The 13,848-nt window shown below is 45.5% G+C and overlaps 1 long non-coding RNA gene across 2 annotated transcripts in view; it reads right to left on the bottom strand.

The window, feature by feature from the left end:
- Positions 1-13,848, bottom strand: part of LOC147916712 (uncharacterized) — a 108,255-nt gene that overhangs the window by 36,148 nt on the left and 58,259 nt on the right. For both annotated transcript variants that reach the window (XR_015552748.1, XR_015552749.1), the window contains exon 3: positions 2,972-3,218. This is a non-coding gene — a long non-coding RNA (uncharacterized LOC147916712). The remainder of the gene's footprint in view (positions 1-2,971; positions 3,219-13,848) is intronic.

The raw sequence follows: 13,848 nt of genomic DNA, 5'->3' as shown, positions 1-13,848 counted from the left end.
ATGCTCCTAAGAACATTTGTGTGCAAGTTTTTCTGTGAATATGTTTTCAATAATCTTGGGTATATACCAAGGAATGGAGTTGCTGGGTCATATGGTAAATCTATGTTTAACTTTTTGAGGAATTTCCAGAGACCCTGCCATCTTATATTCTCACCAGCAATGTATGAGAGTTTCAATTCCTCCACATTCTTGTCAACACTTGTTATTGCCCCACCCAACATTTCTTGAATCCTCTGGTAGTGAGTGTTTTCTTGAAGTTGGTGATTCCTTGAACAAGGTAGGTAAAAGCATTTGACTTTGATGACAGAGTCCCAAGTTTGCGTCCACTCTACCATGCAGAATACTAAGGCAGGTATATTTCTTGGGCAAGTTTTTTTTTTTAATCTTCCTAACCCTCACCTTTCTCATCTGTTAAATGGGAATAATAATAGGATCGTTGGGCTAATTAAATGAGACAATGCATGTCAAACCTTAGCACAATGCCTGTAAAGCTCTACCTCGATAAATGATGGCTCTCATTATTACCATCTTTCTTCCCCTACATGCTTAGACCTCTGGTCCGTGGTTATGGCATCAATCTTTGGCCAGTTAACAAACATGTATGGAGAATCCAACATGTGCCAGGAAATCTAGTGCCAAACAAGTATGAGACCCCACAATTATGGAGCTAATATTCTACGAGGGCAAGAGCCATAATAAATATGTAAATTTAAAAACAGAGAAGATAATTATAGGAACTAGAAGAGCCTTGATAAAATAAAATAGGGTCATGCAATAGTGAGCAGGGGGAGGGACTGCTCAGCCTGTGCAGCCGGGCAAGCCTCTTGGAGGAAGAACACTGGAGGTGAGACCTGACTGGAGACAGGGAAGCAGCACAGAGGTCTGGGGAAGAGATCACACAGAAGGAACCTCAGATACAGTGTCCCTATGACAGGAATAGCTTGGAAGGGCCGAGGGGCTGAAAGAAGTGAGGGGAGGAGAGAGAGGAAGGCAGCAGCTCCCAGCAAGCCTGGGATCGTGGAGAAGAGACAGCAGGAGCCAGAGAGCTGCTAAGGCACCGTGCTGGGGACAGCGACAAGGAAAGGAAACTGACAGTGGGGCCCCAAGAGGAGGACATCAGTGAAACTGGGCCAGACCTCGAGTGTGATATTTGGCAGGACTTCTGGGTACTAAATGTTCTGCGTAGTTGGCAGGAATCAAAGGAAGCCTCATCGGAGAGCTTCAGCATGGCATGTCCCCTCCCAGAACGCCACTGTCCCTCGCTCTTGGGAAGTCCTGTCCTCATTCAGATTTCTTTATTTCTGAGACAGAGCACCTGATCACACATCTATTGCTGACATTTCAGGTGTCTGCTCTTCAAAAAGGATAGAGAAGGAAGCCTGGACTCTCTCTGCCTCTCAGGGAACATTCTGGATGGGGCTGGTGAGGTTGAAAACTCGTCCTGTGATGCCACAATGTCCAAACACAAGCACCAAGGAGGTGTCGCAGACACCCAATGCACAGCCCATGCCCTGGCTTGAGTGCTGCCTGTGACCTCTCCGTGGCAAGACACCTGGCACATAAAGAGTTGAGCATGGAGCCTTAGCAAGTCTTCAGTGAGTGTCACTTATTACCATTTATTATTATTATTTTTACTCCTACTCCTACTATTTTAAGAGCCTCCACCTATGCAGGGTTGCCACGCTTTGAAAACAAATCTTGCCATGCAGAGATTGAAGGGTGTCCCAAGAAGGGCAGTGATCAAAACGATAAAAAGAATTTGAAGATTCGAAGAAAAGGTTGGCACAAGAAGGGTGAGGGCAGAGCCTGAATGAAAGGATGTTATTAAACAGCTTTTCAAGTATGAAAATTGAAGAGCTACAAGATGGGAAGGGGGACAAAACTAATATTTTCTTTTTTTTTTAATTAATTATTTTATTTATTTAATTTTCCCTCCAAAGCCCCAGTAGATAGTTGTATGTCATAGCTGCACATCCTTCTAGTTGCTGTATGTGGGACGCGGCCTCAGCATGGCTGGAGAAGCGGTGCGTCAGTGTGCGCTCAGGATCCGAACCCGGGCCACCAGCAGCGGAGCGTGTGCACTTAACTGCTAAGCCACGGGCCGGCCCTAAAACTAATATTTTCTTGGCATAACCTACCATATGCCAAATACCAGACCAGGGTCTTTACATTTAATATTGTATTTAATCCCCATTACAACCCTCCGATGCTGTTGTTGTTGTTGTTGTTATTAACATTATTATTACTATTCCCATTTTACAGATAAGGACACTGAGGCTGAGAGACCAAAGTCAAACGCTAAGTGACGTGCTGGTGTCTGTCTGACTCTAATACCAATGGTCTTTTCTCTACAACCTGAATCAAGAAAGCCCCAGCAAAACCCCTCTTATTATTACAGAGATTATGAACTCCACAGATACAAGTATATTTCCTCAAATGTTACAGCTGCACAATAGTAGCTCTCATGCAGCAACTAATCCAGCCCAAAGAGAGAGACAAGAGCATCTAAGTAGAATATTGGAATGATAAAGTCTCTTTGTGTAGCTAGAACAAACTTCCAGCATAGCGCAGAAGAGGAAGGATTCCTTCTGCGAGGGCTGAGAAAGAGTGAGTAGGGAAGACAAGAAAGTCTGGGGCCTCTTACAGAAGAAGTGAGTTTCAGATGAAGCTCTCTGGGCTGTCTGCTGGAAAGGCATAGGAAGGGCATTCTTTTCAGCTGGGGCAAATGAAGCCATGGTAGGGAGGGAGGAAGGCATGTGGCTTGTTCAGGAAAGACTTAGACCACTTGGACAGAAGCATGGACCAGGGTTCAAAGGGGCAGAAGAGCTGGAAAAGTAGGGCGACACCTGAAGGCAAGATGCCTTGTATGACAGGATATGGGTTTTAGACTCTGTCTTGTAGGCAGTGGGGAGACACTAAAGGCTTTTCAGTAGCTGAACAGCTTGATCACATCTATGTTTTAGGACCTTACCTCTGGCAACTGTGTAAAAGATGCAGCAGAGAGAGAGAGAAGCCATAAAAGTCAGGTTCTTCTAAATCGCCTTGCAGAACGCCTGCCTGTGGAAACTGCAGGAAAGGGGGCATTTCAAGGAAGCCTCTGGGTCTGTTCCTTCAAAGACCTCCCAGTACATGTCATCTCTCTTGACCTTCCTCTCGGGTCTCTGATGAGGAAGCCTGCTGGGGAAACGGCAGCACCATCAACCTTCATTTCCACTGCACTGAAAGGCAAGGAAGGCTTTATTAGTATAGCAAGTGCTTTAGAAACAGTCTTCAGCTGAGACACCAGCATTTCCAGGGCAGACAGAAGTGGTTGTCTCCAACACTTGAGAAGTCCTCAGAAGAGAGCAACAGTCCAGGGCCTTCCCCATGAAGGGTTGGGAGAGCATCATGGCCTGGGGCAGTGGATGAGGCTCAGGCCTCTGCCCATTCATTCATTCACAACTGATCACTGAAGGCCTGCTGGAGTCAGCCTTGTGCTGGTGCTAGGCATACCAAGGCGAAAAACTATCATTCCGACCCTCAACAAGGTCACAGTCTAGTATGGAAGAGAAAAAGTAAACTGAAAACTATGACAAAACGGGAAAGGCATAATAAAGGAGATCATTTAGGAACAACAACTAGTTCAAACACTCAGGGAGGTAGAATAAATATCAGGGACCTTTTTGTAAAGATCCTATTTATTGAGCATGTGTTAAGGTGCCAAGTTGTGAGCCGGACATCAGCTGCATCTTGAAGAATGAGTAGCTATATAATGAGGAGGTAAAGGAAATAGTACGTACTGCAAAGAGAGAGAGCATGACCCATTGTGGAACTTACAAGTAGTTAATAAGGCATAGAATAGAATAAAGGAGGTAAAGTTTAGGACAGAATAGGGAGAGAGGCAGCTGGAGAGGTGGGCAGGGGTGCAATTACAATGAGTCTTATATGTGATCCTAAAGAGTTTGGACAGCCATTAGGATATTGTAAGTAGGAGAGTGACATGATTGCATTTGTATTTTATAAAGATCACTCTGGCTACAGAGATATGGTCAGAGGATCGTATGACATGATACAAAGAGAAGATCAGAGCACAGTTCAGAAAACTATTTTGAACTGTAGTGTTCAAAACTGTAGGCAGGGAGATCAACTAAGTGGAATTAATATAGAAGAAAATATTGAGACTCTGAACTAAGGCAAGGGCAGTGGGGATGGAGAGGAGGGGACATATGAGGGAGAGATTTTTGGGAAGGAGAATGAGAACTGGTAGGGCTTGGTGACCACCTGGAAAGAGGGAGAGAGAAAAATCAAGAGTGAGCCTCAGAATTTCGGCCTGCTACCAGGTACATAAAAGAAGGCAGAAGATGGTTGGATTAGCCTAGAGATTGGGATTTTGTTGAGAAGAAGGGCAAAATGACAAAAATAAGGAGAAAGAGAAGTGAGGATAATCAAAAGATTGCTATGAAGTAATATATTATGTTTCCTAGACTCATTGGAGAAGGAAATTAAGAAAGAGGATTGATAGATGGCTGAAAATGGAGAGACAAAATGGCCAGAGATCTTAGTAAAATCAGAGACTAGGTTCAGTAAGAGTAAAGGAGTTCAGGAAACGGAAGGACAAGAAACCATGGCAGGAGTGTGGACATTGGGGTTGAAGGTTTCAGAGATGAAACCATTTCAGATGACAAAACCTAGGGTGTGGCCGACAGTGAGTGGCTGAAGTGGAAGGGAAATGAATGTCGTGCCAAAGCTAGACTATTGGAGAGGTCCCTCTTGTAGACAGAGAAGTCAGGATAATGGCAGGTCTTGGGGTGGATGGGAGGACCTCGAGTCAGGCACTAAGGCCTTCCGGGAACCAGGCAGATGAAAGCCATAAAAAAGGATATAGGGGAAGAGTGTGGGCTTTAAAGAAGCAATGTTTATATGAGCACCGAGAAAGTATGGTTTGGAAGTAGAACTGGGAAACTTCAAGGTTGTTGGTTGGGGCTGCTTGTCTGGGTGGTACCCGGGGGATGGGAGAATGAGCATCGTCCAGAGGAGACAGTGTTGGTGAAGCAGTGCCCTCAGGTGAGAGCAGGAAGGGGGCAGGTTTCCAGGAAGAGCTTGAGGATGTAGGGGAGTTTATTTACCGTGGTATAGTGTTCCAGAGATCCTGGAGGAGAAAGCGAAGGAGTCAGGGGAGAAAGGCCCAAGAGAAATGAGAGCTGTTTGATAGTGCCTGTGACTGGCACTGCCATCTTCACAGTCATCCTGGACTCCTCCACCCTCACCCCTGCATCCAACTGGTAACCAAGGCTTGTTGGTTTTTGGTTCATACACAACTCTCAGGTCTCTTCCTTCTCCACTGCCCACGCCCTAAACAAGGCTCAAATGGTCCCTTACATGGGCCATTGCAATGGCTTCCCTTTTGGCCTCTCTGTTTCCTACTTAGTTATCCTTCTCCACTGTCCCCACTCCCCTACTCCATCCATCCTCCACGCAGCTGACAGAATGTTCTTTTATATCCACAAATCTGACCCCATCATCCCACCACTCAACGTTCCTCAGTGGCCCCTCAATTGTTAACAAGACCCAATCTGTCCCATCTGCTTGGCTTCCAGAGTTGTTCGTAATTGGGCTCCTGCTGATCTGTCCCATGTCATCTTCCATGCCTCCGCCTCCAGAACTGTATGCTCTCGTAATACTCGATTATTTATAGCTCTCAGAATATGTTACTATATTCTCTCATGCTTCCAGATTTTGCACATTCCATTCCATCTGCCTACATATTATTCCCACCAGCCACACCTTGCCCCTGATGGAACCCACTCCAGAATCCACGCAAGGGCTTCTTCCTCTGTGAGGTCGTCCTTCACTCCTCTGGACAGCCTGGGTGATCCTTTCCTTAAACTCTTCCTGTACTTTGCACAATATGCCATGAAAGCAATTATGCGCTATACTAAATGTGACTATTTATCTCCCCACTTGACAATAAGTTTTTTTTAGATGAAAACATTGTCTTTTTTTAAAAAGTCTTTAGGGCCGGCCCCGCGGCTTAGCGGTTAAGTGCGCGCGCTCCGCTATTGGCGGCCCAGGTTCGGATCCCAGCCGCACAGACGCACCGCTTGTCCGGCCATGCTGAGGCCGCGTCCCACATACAGCAACTAGAAGGATGTGCAACTATGACATACAACTATCTACTGGGGCTTTGGGGGAGAAAAAGAAAAAGGAGGAGGATTGGCAATAGATGTTAGCTCAGGGCTGATCTTCCTCACAAAAAATAAATAAATAAATAAATAAATAAATAAATAAATAAATAAATAAAAATAAGACTTTATTTTTTCAGAGCAGTTTTAGGTTCATAGCAAAATTGAGGGGAAGGTACAGAGATTTCCCATATAGCTCCTGCCCCCACACATGCATAGCCGCCTCAATTATCAACATCCTGCACCAGAGTAGTACCTTTGTTACAACTGATGAACATACATTGACACACATCATTGTCACCCAAAGTCCATAGTTTACATTAAGGGTTACTCTTGGTGTTGTACATTCTGTAGGTTTGGACAAATGTATAATGAGATATAACCAGCATCATAGGATCATACAAAGTATTTTCACAACCCTAAAACTCCTCTGTGCTCTACCTACTCATCCCTTCCTCCCTGCTAATCCCTGGCAACCACTGATCTTTTTATTCTCTCCATAGTTTTGCCTTTTCCAGAATGTCATACGGTTGGAATCATACAGGATGTAGTCTTTTCAGAAACATTGCCTTTTAATCCAGTGCCTGCCACATTACCTAACACATAGGAGGGGCAAACTATTTACAGCATTAATGATTGACATAGTCCATGTCCGTTGAGAGAAAGGATATCCAGTGATCTGAGGCATGGTGTAAATAATTAGGCTATAAGCTCCAAAAGGAGGTCTGCTCTGAGCTGTTCTGAAGCTACCAGACTATGTCTGATTCAATTCATCTCCAGACCTCATCCCCAGGGCTAGCACAGGAGCTAGCTGCATGATGGGGTCGCAGCACATATGGAATGAAGATGTAGTCCCTGCCCTCAAAAAATATATAGGAGATCAAGGAATATTTTGGTAACCATGCTATTCCTGTCCTCCTACTCCTTCAGTTGTCACTAAGGATTCCTAGGACTCTAATCACTTGTTCTTTCATTCACTTATTCAAGAAAGCTGTCATAGGTCAAGTGCTGTGTTCCGCTTTTTAATTAGAAACTTCTGGAAGGGCAAGGCTGTGGTTAGATGGCTGGTGCTGTATCGCACAGGCTGAGCACAGAGCCTTTCCCTCAAGGTGTTCAGTGCCCAAGACCTAGGCACTCCAGGGAGTATTTCCTTCCCTGCCTGGCTGGCTATTCAGGCTCACCAGGCTTTCTCCCCACCCTGGAGTCCTGTTGTACTCCAGTCAGAACCAGACAGTTTGGCATTAATTGCTCTCTAATTGTTACAAGAGTGCTATTTTTATCTCCCCAGCACACTGCGCTCTCGTTGCAAACCAGCCTGGTCTTTTAGTTTCACATTGCCACAGTGCCCCCAGCACTCAGTAAAAGGTTGCTGATCGATTTTTCTATGAACTGTAATTATTTCCAAGGCTGCCCTGGGATACAGATCTCTCCCGAAACTCTCTTGCTCCTTCTACCCCCTGCAGTCTCCTTCCCCACTCCCAACACCCACTGTTTTTTCTATTGGTGCCAGCTTGCTCTCATCCAGAACCTCTTTGTTCTCCTTCTTTCCAAAAGAGCAAACCTTATTTCACCAACCATCAACGCCACTGAGGTTCTCTTCTTTTTTTACTAGTCCTCCTTTTGCATAAGGGCTCTCTTGGCAAGAAATGTTTTTCTTATCAGCTGCCTCATGATCTATTTTTATTTCTCCACATATCTCGTTAAATACTCCTGGGACCTGATGGTGAATGAAGCCTCCACTTTGAGTGAATGTCTATGTTTTTGGTTTTATTATCTCAAGATACAGTTAAAGGAAGAGACTCAGGGGAATGACTGAGCTGAGATGAGTTCAAGTGGGAAGAGAGAGGCTTCTTTCTAGAAGGGTGACCCAAGAGTGCTCAGCAGTGAGTGTGATGGGCAGGGCTGGGGAGGCGGCATCACCTTGGTTCCCAGCTCCTTGTTATTTGGTCTCAGAAAAAAGACAATAAAGTGGTAGGGATGGCTTAGAGCTTTGCTTCAGAAGTCCTACTTAGAGTTCAGAGAGCTATGGGAGATTTTCTGAGAATTGCCAACATGGCTCTCCAGAGGGTCTGAAACTGCGCTGCTCACCCAAAAGTAGACTGAATCATAGGATCTGAGAGATCTGATGGGGCCGTGGGGATGGCTTTGTCTGACCTCTCTCCAGGTGAGAGCTCTGGGATGGGCTCTAACTGAGCCATTCTGGTGACTGGGAACCCACAGATTCACAAGGCAACTCATTCTATTGTGGAGAAGGCGTGGTGGTGGTAATTATTTTTCAAATCAATGTAACATTTATTTGTTGCCTAGAATGGTGGTAGCAGAGTATCAGGGTTAAGAGGCTGGGCTTAGCTTCAAATTAACCTGGGTTTGAATCACAGCTGCAGCATTTCTTGTAAGAATTCAGGCAGGTTACTCAAACTCTCTGAGCCTCAGTTTTTTCATAGATAAATGGGCGTAACAATACCCACCTTATGGAGTTATTATGAGGATCACTGAGACATGAAAAGCCTTTAGTGCAATGCCTATTATGTGGTAAGTGCTTAATGATTGGTAGCTCATAATATTATTATCCCAAGGGCACCTGTTACCTTCTTCCTAAACATGATCCCAACCCAATGCTCACCCAAATCCTTTGGGAACCATGGACAAAGTGATCTATAGTGACCAGTCTTGTGGGCTTTTCCTGTGTGTTCAGTTGGTTAGGGGAATTTAGAAAGGACACAGTGTGATCTGAGCCCCTTGCAGTGCTGTCTTGGGTGGTGGCAATTGACCTGGCCTTTTCTGTGAATACAGTCCAAGCTTATCCAACAAACATAAAATATTTCCCCCTCCTTGCCAATCAATACGGTGATCCAGGTCATTTATCACCTGTTTGGTGACAAACAAATTTATTATCTCTTTGGTGACAGATAATGTAGTGCAGGTGTAAAGAGCAAATGATCTGAAGATGGAAATCCCTGGATTCAAATAATGCCTCCATATTTACCATAATATACTCCTAGGTTGGTTACTCAACATGACTAAGAGAGCTTTGGTCTCCTTATCTGCAGAATGGGACTACAAATACATGATTAAGAGACCGCGCATGAAAAGCACTCAGCACGGTTCCCGGCACATGGTAATTGTTCAACAGATGGCAGGTGGTATTGTTGAAGGGTGGCGGTCATTGATGGTGTTCCTCCCTCACTGGGACACTTTCTGCTTTTTGCCCCTTCCTTGCAGGTATCTGGTGCCCTTCTTCACACTCAGCACTTAAGGCTCAGTTCATGCCAACCTAGACTTGAACCCAAATTAGCCTGCAAACAACCTCATCAGAGCGCTTCAGGTGTCTTCATCAGCTAAGCTGGGCCCAGAAGCACTCAAGAACCTGGCAGAGCACCTTCTGGTTGACTTGGCACCGCAGGAAAACAACAGTGTCAAACGCTTCTTTCCCCCAAAGGCTGCAGACACCGCCTTTCACAATGCAGAGCAGACACCACGCATCCAGACAAGTTCCTAATTAACGACGCATAATCAGTGTCTTTCAAATGTGCATTTGTTATTCTCTGCCCAACTAATTAACTGCACTGAACATTCCATAGTAGAAGGAGGAGCATGGGTTATCTGAAAAGCCCATTAGAACCAGCCCAGGTTCAGAGCTCAGAAGAAGCAAAAGTTCTGACCAGGTTACCACTGAGCTGATGGAGTCTTAACATGGTCACTTTCCCTCTTTAAGGCTCTCTGCAAGTAGGCCCACAGAGACTTCCTGCCTCTTAAGGTTATTACCATCAGGGCAATCACGATCATCTATGGGCAAGTACTCCAAAAGGTGTAGGGACCTACACAAATGCACATGATGATTACTCCTGGCAATCACTGTAATGTTCTTTTCTAGGTGGGAGGGTGGCCAACCTTAGGCAAAAATGATGTGTGTATGTGCCTTCTAAGTTGTGGGCTTTGCACACAAAATCTCATGTGATCCTCATGACCACCACGCCCACGAGGAATATAAAGCTCCTTTGAGGAGCTCCCAAGCGGATCACCCAGATTCTGAATGGCTGTGTCACAACATGAATCCAGGTTGATCTGATTCAAAAAACCCAGGATTCATTCTCTTTCCTCTCCCATGCAAAATATAATAGTCCTTGTATAGCTCCTCTTAGACAGCTCTACCCTTTCTGTTCCATTTCCCTCCCGTCCCTCCCCCTGCCCCTCTACCTCACCCCTCCACCTTGCCCTCTGTTAAAATATACTCTTCTCTGTCACATCCTCTGAGGATCTTGCAGTTTCTCTTCTTCAGTGAGGTCTAGTTAACCTGATGGAATATTCCTTACCAGTTTGCTAGCTTAGCGCTGCCATTCTGCTCCCTCCCCCCGCCAGGTAATTTAATTATTTTAATAGGAGCCTCCTGGAAAGAATATGATACTCCCCAATCACACTGGAGATTACCTGCTTGCTCCACCTCCACTGGGAGTTGCCCTGAGCAACCGTGCTGATGGAAGTTGTGTGATCCTGGGAGCAAAGCCTGGGAGCAAAGAAGGTTCACTGGTGCACAATTTATCATGGAGATTAATATAGAACAGGGTCATAAGGTAGGGGGTACAGTCAGGAGAGATTGGGAGATGATGTGGGCAAAGACAAGATCAAATAAGTTATAATGTGTCGGAGCTGGAGAGCTGGTTTTAGTTGGACAGAACAGAGGGACCAGGGAAAACAGAAGCCCCTTCCCTTGGAAAGCCTGCATTCTCTCCTGCCCCTCGTTCTCTGTCCAAAGACTTTCTGGTCAGAGGCAACTCTTGTGGCAGTGAGTCGCAGGTGGCCACTAAGCAGTAATTTTTGATTTACCACCAAGTTCCAGGCAGGGAAGGGTAGCTGACAGCCCTCATCTGAGAGTTTTGCCACAGAATCTACAGGAAGAGGATGTTTATTCTATATTATTACACTCAGGAGTCATCTCCCAAGACTGCACAATAGTTAGGGACTGGGAGGCACTGTGGTTCAGCACATGAAGGATGCCCATCATCTAAGTTGCACCTCCCTTTGCATTCTCTCTCTCTCTCACACACACACACACACACACACATACTTGACTACAGAAATTGGGAGCAGGTGGACAGTGGTTCATTGTTGCTAGACACCACAGAGAGAGACAAAGGTCCAGAAAAAATGATGTTATGCTTTATAAATTTAGCAAGACACCGCTGTCTCTGCTTCCTGTCTGTTTGCTATAGCTGTTGCTCAACCCCTCTCTGCCCTCTTTGTCACTCACACCTGAGGTCTGCAGTGGGGTGTCTAGAGCTGGCTGCTCCATGATGTTACCTGAGTCAGGAAGCATTCATCTGGGGAAATCTTCTGAACCAGTTGCCTGGATTTTCAAGTTCTCCGACTTACTGGGGTTGCTATTGTCTTGAAGACTTAATTAAAATAGGGTCCAAAATCTCCATTCCCTCTGCAGCCGAAAAGCCAGCATCTCGGTGATATTATTGGAGATTCTCTCAGTCCCTCATCCTGCTTGTGCTGAATTGTCCATCTCTCCTGTTTCCCTCCTGGGCACGCTGTCACCTTTCCTTAACGAATCACCCCCACTGGACACCCCCACGTCTTGCAATCTCTTCACTCCCTAATGGCTGCCACATCCAGGCGCTGTGTTGAGCAGACGTTTCTGAAGAGTTAGGGCAGCAGAGGGAAGTCACTCTATGTGTAGCACAGTAAAGGACTTAAGACTGAGTATTAGGTATTTCAGTTTTTATAATTCCCTTGAGCCATTTCTGCCACCAGAAGGGTTTACTGATTACCTTTCTCATTTGCTTAGTCACCAACCTCTTGCATTGCTGCTGGACCTTGTCCCCTTCAGCCTCTCTCCCTTTCCTTCGTAGTTAGATAGTCGCATTCCCCAAAATTCCTACACGTTTTTAGGCAGAATAATTTAGCTACCTCTCAGCCATCTCCTAGGGCCCAAGGGATATCTTTTCACAACCCAAAATGATCTGGCAAGAAGTTCTGCTAAACCGTGCTGTCCAGTACTTAAATTTAAACTAATTAAAATTAAGTAAAATGTAAAATTCAGTTCTTTAGTTGCTCCAGCCACATTTCAAGTGCTTAATAGCCACAGATGGCTAGTAGCTACTGTACTGGACAGTATAGACAGCAGGAAGTTCTATTGGACAGCACTGTAGCTACACCGAGACCAGTTTCTCCCCTAAGAGACTATGTCACGGGCTATTTGACTCCCACTTTTTCCTGCCTCCCTCATTGGTGTTTACTGAGTCCTTTTGCTGTGTAAGGCACTTTTCCCGTGTTGTTTAGTTTAATCCTTGTAACAGTACTTTAAAGTGGGTAGTGTTTTCCTTGTTGCACTCACCAGGAGCCTGAAGCTCTGACAGCCAATGCAGCTGGTCCGTGTTCTTTTCTCTAATCCACATGCTTAGGGCTAGTGATGGAAAGATAATACTGGGAAGGTAAATAGGGACCAGACAGGGAGAGAAAACAAGAAAAGGGCTTTGTCAACCAGGTATGATATTTTTATTACATGTTAGGAAGAATTTTCTTACACTTAAGGGTTCACTCCCAAAATGAGGGTACTGAAAAGGAAGCTCAAAGGCCATTTTTCAAGGCGAGGGGATTTTTATTTTGCTGTGATGGATGCTATTGCTTCCGGCGGCTGGCCAGGCAGAAACACGAATGCAGGGAGAAATCAGAGCCTTCCTTTGAGGGAAACCAGCAGTGACAGGAGACCGAGATGGTTAAAGAGCTACCGATTCCTCCCCCACACCAGCTGCTCCCAATGCTTCCTTCTGCTGTCCGCTCTACAGACCGGCCTGCCAGGCCAGAACCGCCCCCTCCTGCTCCGGAAAACCTGTGTTTCTGTAGGTTGAGCCCGGAACTGACCCATTTCCATCGGCTCTCAGGGGAGGCCTGGCTTCGATGATGGCGCCATCTACTGGCCCTTTCTCATGCTGCAGCTTGTTGCTGGATTCATTCTCAAATCTAATGCAGTTTGGTCTGCAGACACCAGCGGCATCAGCATGACCTGGAACTTATTAGAGATGCAAATTCGGACTCCACTCCAGACTTGATGAATCAAAAAGTAGGGTAGCTGTCCGTGTTTTACCAAGCCCCTTAAGTGATTCTGATGCACACTAAAGCTTAGGAATCACTGATTTGGGAGATCCAACTCTATCTTGGATTCATTCATCAAGTCGATAATTACTAATGAGCATCTTCTGGATAAACATGACTCCCATGCACACACATAGGATGTAGAATTACTTACCATATCCTCACATCTCTGTGCAAGAGGGAAGGGGAGCATTATGATTATCCTTATTTTACAGACAAGGAAGAAGAGAGAACAGGAGACTGGCCCAGGACCACACACCTAGTAAATAGTGAGGTTGGGTCTTTGCATGTCAAAGCCTGGGATTATTCATCAAAACATACTTCACCAACTTTCCTAGGTTGGCTTGTGGTTTGTTTGGGAAGTGGAGGAGGCAGAAGGGAAGAAACTGCCCCAAACTACACATAACTGAAACTTGTCACACTGCCTAAGATTGCCAGCGACACTCATGTAGGGCTAGATATTCATTTCAGAAGGCTAACAAATAGGCTGCCTGTCTAATTATCCCTCTACCATACCTTCCACCTAGCCGTTCCCTCTCCTTCTCTTCCATTGATGATATAGGGCTTATTGGGTAGGTTGTGCTGGGGA

This window comes from Ceratotherium simum, chromosome 7 (assembly GCF_057802395.1).
Source record: "Ceratotherium simum simum isolate JZ-2026a chromosome 7, ASM5780239v1, whole genome shotgun sequence".
Classification (NCBI taxonomy): domain Eukaryota; kingdom Metazoa; phylum Chordata; class Mammalia; order Perissodactyla; family Rhinocerotidae; genus Ceratotherium; species Ceratotherium simum.
This window is presented reverse-complemented; position numbering and strand designations above follow the sequence as displayed.